Here is a 12,764-nt window from a genome sequence, read left to right as displayed (position 1 = left end):
TCACCAATATGGGACGTTGAAGCTCTAGGAGATTTTTTTCTTTTTTTTACCAAACTGGGGATTGCTTACCCTTTTTGAGTTTCAATTGTGACCCAGAAATTTCACAAACTAGGAGGGGCCTTGTATCTTATGGGAGGCAACTGCCCATCCCATCTCAGTGAGGTGTTCACTCCATTATGATGGTCTGTGACACAGAGTCTTGGCAGGTCCAGTGATGAGGGCTTCATCCATACAATGCCAGAGCCAAATTTCTGCAGGAGGTGGCTGGTGCAGAGCAGGTTTCTAGGTTCTGACTGCAGATTCCATGTGCAATCACAGGAGTACCCACATACCACACAGGCAGCTGGGAAAAGGTGTACTGTTGATCCTCCGAAGGGAAGGCAAACTGTGGTCAACTCTCCTATGACATGGTTAACAAAAAGAACATGTTAGACCCATCTATGACTCTGAACCATTTACCAATGTTATTTTGAAAGTCATTCATTCATTCATTATGGTAACAACATCTAGTAGCGAGGCTCCGACACGGGGAACAGCCTTGTTTACCTCTCTCTGGTCTATAGACAGCCTCTACTCAGTAGTGGCTTCAAGTACAGGCCACACTAAAGAACTGAAAGGTGGGAATCCATATCCTTTATTTAACTAAGTCAGCTATAATGGGCCAGGATCCTTCAGTGCTTTACTTTTAGTCAGTACCTCTTAACCAGGTAGAGGAAGATTAACTGGTTCCCACCGGCCAGCGCCCACCAGTGGCATAAAAGCCTTAGGCTTGTTTCATGAGGTTACCTGCTGACAGAGGAAGTCCCTTCTAATAATGGGAGAACAGTCTGAGACAACAACCAGGACAGAAGCATCTTTCAGCAAAACTATGGCCACTGTAATAGTTAAGCAGATAATTAGGCCTTCAGTTAAGTCCCCTCCAAAGCCAATCATCTTCTGAGGGGTATCCCTTTAAAGTATGAGTGCTTCCAGGGATTAGGGAGACTTGGACACCTGTGTCCATCAGAAGCAGTCAGTGTTGTTAATATTTTGGAGTGCAAACTACAGTTAATGTGGTAAAAGGGCGATTGTCTGCCAGAAGAGACTTGCTTTGAGACCACTGGGGCCCGAGGTGGGGGCAGGTGGGGGCAGGTGGGTCCCTGCCACTGGCAGAGGTCAGGGGCAGACATGGGAGGTAAGCCTGTCTCTGAAGGAAAAGCCTGCCCAGGCTGTAATATAACTTTAGTAAACATTTCATTGCTCCAGAAATTTATCAGAGATTATCTAATATCTCTGAGCCCCTTGTCCCTTAGGTTCCAATACAATCAACCTCTCTTGTTCTTTCCAGGGTTCACACTTAAGAAGAGGCCTGGTTTTAAGTGGTTTATTTGGCCTAGGAAGGGGGCAATCGCTCTCCTGCTAGTAATTTTGATTTAGGCCAGGGGGATATTGTTTGTAGAATGAACAGACGGCACTTGACTATGAGTTTGTCTTTTATGAGTTTCTGTCAAATCCAGGGCAGCTATGTCCTCTTGAATGGTCTTACCATCTGCCATCATTGCCAGTAAAGAGGACTTACACTTTTCAGGAGCCCCCCTGAGAAGCAACTTGGTGGACTCAGGACTAAACTCAACCTCCTCAAGACTTGGCAAAACACCATGCTACATGTTCCCTGTTGCCTGATGAGCCCATTCCAACATCCTCAGCTCATGGAGGCTAATGTTTTCCTTTGAAAGTCTGCAAAGGATTGTTATGAGGCCTAACATCAGGTGTGCAGCATTCCAAGAAAAAAATCCACATCAACAAAGTATGTACATACATATGTATGCATCTATCTATCCATCTGTACATCCATCCAACCATCTAGCTATCTCCAAAGCCTCCTCTGGTACCATTCCCACCTTCTGCACTAATTGTGTGGGATACTTCAGTAGGGACACTAATTTTCTGTCCCATATTATGACAGTAAATTGTTTAACTATATTCCCTGCTAAGTGGAGCTCACTTCCCACCAGATTCTATACAACCAGAGAACCCTTTTTTCATTTGGCTCTTGGGCTAGGTCCTCTAGGAGAGATTGGGTCTCAGGAATCAGAGTGATAAAAAGGATATATTTCTTCCTCCAACTGACAACAGACCTCACCTCTTTAGCTCTTCTTGTCTTCTCTGCCTTTATTGTGGGTGGTTTACAAGCAAAACAGAAGGTAAATAATCCAGATCACTATCAAGACAGTATTGCACTGCCTTTTCTTCTAGAGGGCACCAGTCCTCTTTTCCAGGGTCCTCCAATTTGTCTCGACTTCCCAAGGAGTTACAGAAAGCTACAACCTCCTCTCCAGGTGGTGACCTGATGAAAACCAACAGTGAACAGAGCCCAACACATCTTGTGGCTTGGAACACTTGTGCGTTAAGACGGCCACCTCCTTCGAGTCCTGGGAGGGGCGGGAATACTAATTTCCTTGCATTAAGTCATTTTAAGTCATGCTTTAGCCCCATATCCTTTGGGGGAGGGACTAGAATGATGCCATCTGACACAGCAGATCAGAGGGAGGCAGCAGCAGAGACAGTTTAGCTGTTTACAAAGATGTCTTAAGAGACCAGCCCCAGCCTGACATCTCTGACTTACTGACTCATTTACCTCCCAGAGTGGTCCCCAGTGATGAAGATGTCCTCTCATCTCAGAGCACCCCAAATCACCAGCCCCACTATAGGGAGCCAGTTATGGGGTCAGAAGTAGCCCATTCTTGGTCCAGAGGCATGCACTCCTCCCCTTCTCCTGTTCAGGCCCACAGGTCTTACACTGTCTAGTACCTGTCACTGAGGGACCCAGGTGGGTGGACTGATCTTTCTTGCGGAGCTTAGTGCCTCTGATCCCAGAATTCAGTCCCGGTGGCATGGGTTGGCTTAAATGCTGGTGCTGCTGCTTGATCAGGCTAATGTAATGACACACAAGGTGAGACCATAAAAAATGGAGAGTGTGTAATATAGCCCAGAGCAATGTCATGCCAAACTGACATGGGGGATTTCGAAATTTTGACTCCCGACCACTTAAGGCTGTCCAGAGTCATTTTGCCAACTGTCCTCCTGACTAGGTGGACCCTACACTGATTTCCTGACCATCACCCAAATCCTCCACTTTCCCCATCAACATTAGTAATGAGTGTGAGGGATCTTGGAGCAGATCAAGAAAAAATCTATCACCGTAAAGTGGCAGTGGCACAAAATGACCTTTATTTGGAGGAAGCTGTCACAGGTTTGCATGCAAGGGAAGTCTCTTAACGACAGGAGATCTTCCAGAGGCTACTGTGTGGGAGTCACCACTAAGGACAGAGCAAAGGAAATCCCAGGGAACAGCAGGATCAGAGAGGGGACGCAGGCATCTAGGTGATACCACTCGGTAGCATGATGGAGTCTGCAGGTCGGAGAGTGCCAAAGGACAGCAGTGTTTTTGTGTATCTGTGTTTGAGTGAATGTGCAAAAATGTTTAACAGTAAATGCATGAGCATTTATATATGTATGTATGTCATTAAAATCCAAGTGTAAGTGAATATAGGAGCATGTGTGTGAGTTAATGAATATGTAAACATGCTTGTGTGTAGGGGCATGTTAATGTGCATGCTCTTTTGTGTGAGTGAACGTGATTATGTTTGACTGTGACTAAATGTGTGTTCACTTGTTTGGAAGTGATCGTGTTAGCACGTCTATGTGCAACTGTGAGTGAGTGTGAGTATATGAGAGAGAGAGAGAGTGTGTGTGTGTGTGTGTGTGTGTGCGTGTGTGTGTGTGTGTGCGTGTGTGAGAGGTTGTGTGAGTGAATATGATCTGGTTCACATGTGAATGTGTGATCATGTCCATGTCTCTGCGTGCATATTCTGGGCTGTGTGTGATTGTACTAATGTGCATGCATGGGTGTTTATGAAGCTGTGTGAATATGTGAACTTGTTCATGTGTGTGAACTTGTTCACATGAGTGATTTGTGTGTATGAGCCTGTTCCTGTTTTTTTAAATAGAAGTGAAATCATGTCCACGTGTGAATGTGTATGAGTGAACGTGTGAATGTGAGTGAAAGCTGGAGTGCACATTTGGTAGTGAGATAGTGTGTAAGCATGTTGGTGTGCCTGGGAACGCCAATGTTTAAGTATGCTCATGCACATGTGAGAGCATGAACATGTGTAAAGGAAAGGGTGAACACGTTTGTGCTTTAAGCATGTTAATATGCAAGTGTGAATGTGTATAGAAATGAATTTGTGAGCGTGCTCATTCATATCTGAGTGTGTGTAAATTAATACATGAGCAAGCTGGTGTGTGTGTGAAGGTTTTAATGTATAATTATTTTTCATGTGCACAGTTAGATGTGAAGGCAAGTACATGTATGTGAACATGATGTATAATTTTAAGTGAAGTTTTGAGTATATGTGTGTCTGTATGTGTGAATTAATCTAAGCAAGCTCACGTGGTGAATCTTATCAACGTGTGCGTTTAAGCACATGAATGTCTTTGTGTGTTCATCAGTGGCTGTGAATGAATATGAGTATGTGCATTTATGTGAACATTTTCCTTTGTGTAACTAAATCTGTGAGGTTTCTGTGTGTAGGAGCATGTTCAAATGTGACTATGTTGATTCAGTGAATGTGTGAATGTGAGTATTTGTGTGAATGAACATGAAAGTAAATGCGTGATTGTATTGAACCGTGTTACTGTATGTATATTCATGTGTATGACCATGTGACTGCATTCACGTGGGAATTAACATGAACATGTTCATGTGTGAGAGTTGAGGAGCAGTTCTTTGTGTGTGAGCATGTTCACATGGGTGAAAATGTTAACATCTTAGTTTGCATGGATGTGAGTGTCCTGTGACTGGACGTGAATGTATCTAGGTACGTGAATGTGTGAGCATGTCTGTGCATACAAGCATGTTCATATGCCCCCTTGTGTGAGTAAATGTGAGAATGTGCTTCTATGTGTGATTGAATGCACGAATGTGTTCAGGCAGGAGTGACTGTGAGTCCAAAGGTGTATATTCACGTACAAGTGTGAATGAATGTATGACAATGTGAGTGTTTGCATGTGAAAAGGTATCAGTGTGTTCATGTGTGTGAGTGGATGTGTGAGCGAGTGGACGTGAGCATCTGTGTGCAAGTGACTGTGAGTGTGGGAGTATGTCATTGTGTCTGTGAGTGTGTGAGCTTGTTCTTGCATGTGACTGAGCTCACATGCATGCACATGTGAGCATGTTCACTTGTGTGAATGTGTGAACTGGTTCACGTGTGAGTCATCAGTGAGTATATATGTGTGTAAGCATGTGTGTTTCACTGACTGTGCAAGTTTGGCCGTGCGTATGAGCGTGCTCACATGTGAGTGTCAGTGGACAAGTCTCTGTGTATGAATGTACCAGCATGTTCATGTGTAGAAAATATGAGCACATTGATGTGTGTGAGCATGTTGATGTAAAAATGTCAGAGTGTGTGCAAAGATGGTCAGGAGTGAATGTCAGCATGTAAGTGTGTATAAGTGACTGTGTGAGGATGCTTATGTGTGTCATAGATTTAATGTGTAAGTGCAACTGAATGTGTGAGCATGCATCTGAGTGTGTTTCTTCCCCCTGGGTTTTTTTTCGGGCGGGGGGACCCTGTGTCCATAGAGTGAACTGTATGGTACTGTGCACAAATAAGTTTTTATTCTCTATTGGCCCAAAGCTGTCTATAACCAGCTTGACAGCAAAGCCACATTATCCTCTGTGTATTACATCACACTGCTGCTATAGAAAGCTGTGTGACTCCTGTGTTCAACCTGCTGGCTTCCCTGCAGGATGGCTGCCAGGAGCTGAGCTACAAAGAGAAAAATGTGTTACTCCAAGCCTAATGCTTCAGAGAGCAAAGTGCTATTGGGAATAACTGTCTGAATGACAACTGAGAAGTAAATGGGCCTCTGTCTCAGGAAATAGCCCAGATTCCACCATTTAGAGCTACTGTGAACAAGCCCCAGCAAAATGCCATGTAATGACAGGGGTCGCTGCAAACACAGTCCTTCATTACAACCTTTCAGACCCCCCACATGCCTTTAGAGGACAGAAGCTGTGTAAGGCAGTTAACAAACCCCAGCAGGGCCAGGAAGCCAGGGACCCCACCAATCCTAGGGTCATACTTCTAATTCTAGACCATTCAGTGCCACTCAGGCAAGTCCATCCCTTTGGTGGAATCCCAAGGACCTTAAAGGGCCAGCACAGAGCCCTGTACAAGGGTTCCCAGCTGAAAGAGCACATGCGGGGTCAAACGCAGTCCACATTTCCCTCATCAAGCCGTGTTCCCTGGCACAGACATCCAGCCCAGAAGAAGGGAAACTCTCCTGTTTTATCTGCCCACAGGGACCCCTTTTTGTGCTAGCAGGGATCAGTGTGAGAACTTAGCTAAACTATCCCCACATCTCTAAAAGGATAATTGGAAGAAAAGTGTTACAGACTGCAAGTTTGTGTGCTCCCAAATATGTATGTTGAAAGCCTAATAATGTGACAGTATTTGGGAGATAATTAGGGTTAAATGAGGTCATGAGGGTGTGCTCCCCATGATGGGATTAGTGCCCTTATAAGAAGAGGAAGATCTTTAAAAAAACTAAAAAGAGACTTACCGAAAATGTAATCTGGTAGGGTCACTCCTTGGATTCCTAGAGTCTCACTCTCTTCCAGAATCAAGCTGTAAATCTCTACCCAGGTTCTCTTTTCTCCCAGCGAGACACGCCTGGCCACTTTAACCTCACCTCCATGGTACATACCGGACACTGGCAGGACACTGGCAGTCTTCCTCTTCTGCTCCCCTGGGCTGAGCTTCATCTCCAGAGCACACTGCAGGGGCAGACCAGAATGAGGAGCTGCCTCCTGGGACACCCACTGTGCACCAGGGTTCGGCTTCATTATCTGCTCCCCTTATCTCTGCCACCCACTCTGCTCAGGATGCAGCTGCCCCATCTACTGGCCTCCCTGCTCCCCACATACACACGCCACAGTGCCAGACTTAGCACCCGCAGGGCCCCCTTCTGTCTAAAGAAAGCCCAAAGTTGTTCTTGTACTCCCTCTTCATCAAATGTTTGGTCAAATCAATCCAGGGACTCCCTTTTTCTCATAGCTCCTAGGTCTGCATGCCAACAAAGGTTATTATAACCCACCGCCACCCACCTTAAGCAACGCGAGTCAACAGATTAGAGTCTGTGTGAAAGACGGCGGTGAGGTGCCTCCAAGATAATGCAGATTATCCACACCTGACAATCCCCAGAGCTTGGCCCGTGCCCCTGCTCCCTCCCTCTGGCCCTGGATGCCTGCTGAGAGGGCCATCTTGCTTAACACAACCGGAGAACGCGCTCAGTGTATTTAAATGGTTGTTGTTAGCCTTTGCTGAGATGCTCGAGGACTCAGAAAGGAGGAAATGAGGTAGCTACTCGCTTGACTCACACCAGTGTTTGGCTCACTTGATCCAAACGTCTGTATTGTCCAAGGGGGAGCTGGCTGTGATCTAACACCTGAATTCCCACACACTCGGCCCTCTATCTTCTGCTCTCCTCCCTACAGGGCCCACCTAGAAGCAGCACTGCTGTCCTTGCAAGGTAAGGTGACTGAAGGAGCTCGCTTTCTGCCCTTTCCACCTCAGCTTCCCGCCAAGGTACACACTCACCTGGGAACATGTGCACACCTTCTCCCCTCATACCACATAGGAGGAAACGGAGCGAAGGGAAAGCAACCGTCAGGGGACCCACTGCCACAGCTAAGGGCCCAGCACAATGGCCTTGGTTTTTAAGGTGGCTCCCAGTGCAAACATGGTGCCCTCGCCAGTCTACGCCCAAGTGCCAAATCCTCACAGCTGTGTGCTCTTTAGGATTGACGCTCTGGACATTCAGAAGACCTCTATTCATTTCCACAAATGTGAGCCATTGGCATTCATTAACCCTTTAGAGTTGGTATCTAGTTCAAGCTCCTACAGAATCTCTATTTAATGTACCCTCTATTTTGTCTGTCATTGGTTTAGGGTTCCTGGGTGACCCCTGGGCCAGAGGATACTACTCCTGTTCTATGGGCTTCAGGGTAAGTTTCCCGTCACTTAAAGCTGGCTGGCCCAGGCTACTTGCCCTTTCCAAGGATAAAGCTAGGAGGAAATATAGAAAGAAACTTGACTCATTGGCTTCCTGGTTTTGTGTACCTCTGTTTCCTTGCCATTTCTCACCTCTGCTCTAGAAATCTGAAAGCCATGCTAAAGAGTTTGGACTTTATTTGACAGATAATAAAGCCATCAGAAGTCTTTGACATAATCAGGCTTATTTATAAAGATCATGCTTACTGCAGTGTGCTGAATGGACTGAAGAGACTAACACTAGTATTAGGGAGACGAGAGTTTGAGAGGTTGTTGCAGTAATTCGATAGGAAGATGCTCAAGGCCTGATCTGGGGGCTCATGATCAATGGAGAGCTAAGAACAGAGTTGGGATGTTTTCTGGAGGCAGAGCCAATAAAACCCAGTGGGAGTTGAAGGCTCAAGGGGGCCGAGGGGCAAGCACTTGGGGCCCAGGTAAGTGAAGCAGACTGGACAGAGAGCATGTGCTCAGTTTTGAACACACTCAAGAGGGTGAGCACCCAGGGTGCAAAGAATGTGTGCTCAAGCGCGCTCTGCATAGAGCATGACAGACGGAGCAGAAAATTCCACCTTGAGAAGCACAGAGCCCCCTGGTCTGCACACCCATTTCTGTGCACAGTGCTCCTCCAGTCACATCAGGGAGCGTGCTTCAGGTGTGGCCCCTTCTCAAGGGAGCATGGAGAGGGTAGAAGGCCTTGCATACGAAGGCAGCAAAGTGGGAGACATTCCAGGGTCAAAGCAAAAGGCCTGGAGATTGAGAGCCTGGGGGCGCCCCATCGCAGGTCTCTGCAAGTCAGGAAGGTGGGATCTGAGAGGCGCAGAAGGGCCTGGGGGGTGCCGCTGCTAAGTTCACTCGGCGGGGCTGGCTTGCTGTGTTTCGGCTCTATTCAATTTAACACAAAAACCTCAAGTGTCTAGAAGCGGCTTACCTCCATATGTGGACTCAGACGGACGTCTTATCCCATCAGCACCCTCCCCAAAACCTTCTGAACCAGTTTCATTTGCATAGCTTCTGCTGAAACAGAGAAGTCATTGGTCATTAGTAAATCCCATGCTGTTTCTCAGAGAACAGCAGAGACTACCCCAGGTGTCAACCTTCCAGGGCCTTCCCTTCTCCTGCACACATACAGACATATATGGTCATATGTGTACACACTCTCCCCACCCCACGGTGAGTCAGCCAGAAGCACACAGGGAGGCAGACTTGTCCTCCCTTCCCCAGCTTTTATCCAGAGGATGGGGCACAAAGACTGAGTCGGTATTACCAGGCAGGAGGGGCTGGGAGCAGGGGCAGGCATTCTGGGAAGCAGTGAGGAGAGGAAGTAGGCAGGTGGTAGCCCTCAGAAAAATGCATTCCTTCAACCCCTAAAAGAGCCCCATCTTGTAATCAGCAGGGACATCTCCACATTGGTGGGGGTCCTTCAGGGGGAACCTGACTGCCCCAGGAAAAGTCATCTTCCACCCTCAGTGCCCTCCTGAGCTGAGCTAACCAGCCTATGGTCTCCAGCTGAAAACCACATTTCCCCACCTGGGCTGAGACTGGGCATTTTGTCATCACATCCATGCCAACCTTGCTTTTGGACACCTCTGTTTTTAGGGCTGGGCATATGGCATTTGACACAGAGAGAGAACCTTCTGACCCTCACCCAATAAAGTCATTTCAGATTTTTGGACCTCAAGGCTGTCTTCTCAAAGACATTCATTCTGGGAGCTGGCATTTCTCTCACAAATCATGTGTTTCCAGCCTGGAGGTGTCTTGGGTGAGTATCTGCAAGCACCCACCCAGAGTCCTGCAGAGAGCAGGCCTTTCCAGAGGTCTCAGCTGTGCTCACCCACGACACCTGAGACCTTCAGCAGGGCTGTTTCTGCCCAAAGGGCATGTGGATAGAAACAGGCCCCAGGCATCACTGCGATCCTCAGGCTCTTTCACACACTGGCCAAGGAACATCAGTCCCTGCAATGTGCCTGTGCGTGTATGTGTGTGTGTGTGTGTTCACTAACACAATCTGGCATATGGGGTTGTGGACACTGCAGGGCCACCTGCCTAGAACCTTATCCAACTACCTTCTCCCCAACCCCCATACATGTTCATTTCTAGTTTGCTATTTAAAAACTTACCCCACATTATCTTTAATCATTAAAATGTCACTGTGTAATATTCCAAAGTGTATGCATGAATTATTCCTAAATTAATGCAATGCATCCCCACCTGTTTTCAACCCTGTGTTCCCCCCGGGCCACTGCTCAGGATCTGTGGCCAAACAGCAGCAGACTGTTTTAACATCTCTTCAGATAGTCTCAGACTCAAACACACTTAAAATCAAACACAGGAAAAAAATCTGTACTTTCAAATACTTCACAAGAGTAAGTACAAAAGGACACCCATGTCAGGCCACACGAACATACAGCCATAAATGCACTGTCTGGGCACCAAAGAAGCTGAGTCAATAATTTCTATCAGTGGCATCAAAGAGGGTCCCCTTAGCCCCTCAACATACACACACTCACATATACACATGCCCTGGGAACAGGCCTCCGAACCTTTCCTCATAACTGCCCAGAATGTTGGACCACTCGTGACTGGATGGAGATAAAACCCAAAACTGTAAAATTGCACCACTAGAAATCTAAAGTATTCTGAGGGAATTTGTACAGAGAGAAAAGGTCAAAAAAAAAAATTTCTCTGCAGCAGAAATGGCAGGACCATAGCAGGAGACGGTTTCAGTCCACAAGTCTCTGGCTTGGGGGCCCAGCAATCTTCTGTTCTTCTGCTCTGCTGCCTAGACCTCTGTTGCAATAAAAATCCTGATCATCATAATTTATAGGGAAAAACACATGGCACTTCTGTGACACAGTGATGAAGTTAATTCAAGCCCAACTTAAGCCCGAAGTCCTTAAAACTTATTAAGAAACTATTGCCATATGGGAGGCCCTTAACCCTAATGATACCGATTTGAGACTCTCTGGAGGAAGAAATCTATAAATATGAGCAGAGAGGACCCCCTCCACACACACAAAGTATATCCAGTGGCAAACAGATCAGAAAAAAGAATGAGAGAGAAAGAAAGCAGCAAACTTGAATACAGAGAGAGGAAAATTTAAATTGAAACAAAGACCCACAATTTAATCCAATTGGAAATCCAGAATTTGGTAAAAGAATTTATACCCTTTGTCCTTGGCCAACAGCTGTCTTCTCACTGTGTCCTCACGTGGCCTTTGTTCAGTGTGGAGAGAGCTCTGCGGTGTCTCCTCCTCTTCTTAAGGATACCAGTCTTCTTGGATTAGAGCCCCATGCTTATGACCTCATTTAACCTTAATTTCTTCCTTTCCGTAAACCTAATAAAGGGCCACCCCAGGGATGCACAATCACAATGTCTATATGTCTGCCCCAAGCAACCAGCAATGGTCACTAGGTTAGACACAGTGCTCACTCCATGACAAGTCACTGGCTCAACCCCCAGGAAGAGGGACTCAAGTGCTGACTGGTTAGGGTGTTCTGTTGTCATCACCTTTACAGGGAGGGACCTCTGAGAACACCTGCCACACACAGATCAAACTCGACAGCGTATCACACTGGGGTACAGTCAATTACCCACAATTCTTATCTTGAGGATGAGAATGTTTTAGGGTAGGAAGAGATGGCAACATCCAACAGAGACAACACAGTGCCACCCAGGCCAAAGCACAAGCCCATCAGCAGTTGGCGGTCCTGTCCCAGGCAGTCTTCACTGTATCATGGAACCAGTTAGTTAGCCAAGATGCAGCAGGTCAAAGCTGACAGCTGTCCTTGACTTGTTTTAATCATCTCTTCATTCATTGGTGAAGCAGGCAGTCCCATACCAGAGATATGGGATGGCTGAACACACAGCATCTAACACCAGCCAGAAAAGACTAACAGCATTTCATTAGTCACATATGCTCACAGCCCAGGAGAAAAAAACATCCCATAGGCTGTGCAGGACACATGAGGGTTGCATTCTGGAACCAAGTGAACCAGAAGGGTCTGTGGGAAGCTGGCTTTGCAGTATTAAGAGGGTGAGGTACCCCCTGGTTCCCGAGTAAGGACGTGATTGGGTTGTTTGAATAATTCTGCTGGCTGACAAGGAAACACTACTTAACGGTAATAAGCAGGACTACATCTGGTCCATTTAATAAGGAGGGTTGTTGCTAGAGGACCCCATCTGGCGGAGCAGAGTAGGGAAAGGAACTTGGGATTAGGCCACTGGAGGCCATCCCAATTTTACCAGATGTAAAACTCAGCACAAAATACTAATTTTAGCCCTCACCCAACAACCACCACCACCATCCCGCTCCATGAGCGCGCGCGCGCACACACAAACACGCGCGCACACACACACACACACACACACACACACACACACACACACACACACACACAGGAGCCAGTATACATGACTGAGAAGAACTTAGTCCCTGGAAATAAATGGGTGGACCGTGGGGTGATGGCTTCTCCAACCTCCGTGATTCGGACGCTGTTAGATACCACAGTAACATACAGGCTGAAATACAGGGGCTCCATCTAAACTGGCCGCCCCCAACCCCACTACTAACTCCGCTGGGGACTGGCCAGGAAGCAGGGTGCATGGGCAGGGACTCAGAACCCCAGACCCACGTCTCCTCCAGCCGTCTCCTTCCAAGAGGTCACCCA

At 47.0% G+C, this 12,764-nt stretch overlaps 1 protein-coding gene across 26 annotated transcripts in view; it reads right to left on the bottom strand.

Annotated features, from left to right (window-relative positions):
• LOC123613402 (uncharacterized) overlaps positions 1–12,764 on the bottom strand; it is an 80,632-nt gene that overhangs the window by 67,358 nt on the left and 510 nt on the right. For 8 of the 26 annotated variants that reach the window (XR_012504486.1, XR_012504490.1, XR_012504482.1 and 5 more), the window contains exons 2-5: positions 9,025–9,110; positions 6,751–6,820; positions 2,123–2,326; positions 70–400 (exon numbers count right to left, since the gene is read on the bottom strand). The gene's annotated coding sequence lies outside the window, so the exon portion shown is untranslated. The other 18 variants (XR_012504491.1, XR_012504493.1, XR_012504488.1 and 15 more) reach the window with 18 other exon arrangements.

This window comes from Camelus bactrianus, chromosome X (assembly GCF_048773025.1).
Source record: "Camelus bactrianus isolate YW-2024 breed Bactrian camel chromosome X, ASM4877302v1, whole genome shotgun sequence".
NCBI lineage: Eukaryota > Metazoa > Chordata > Mammalia > Artiodactyla > Camelidae > Camelus > Camelus bactrianus.
Note: the sequence above shows the minus strand (reverse complement) of the source record. Positions and strands in the feature narration are given on the sequence as shown.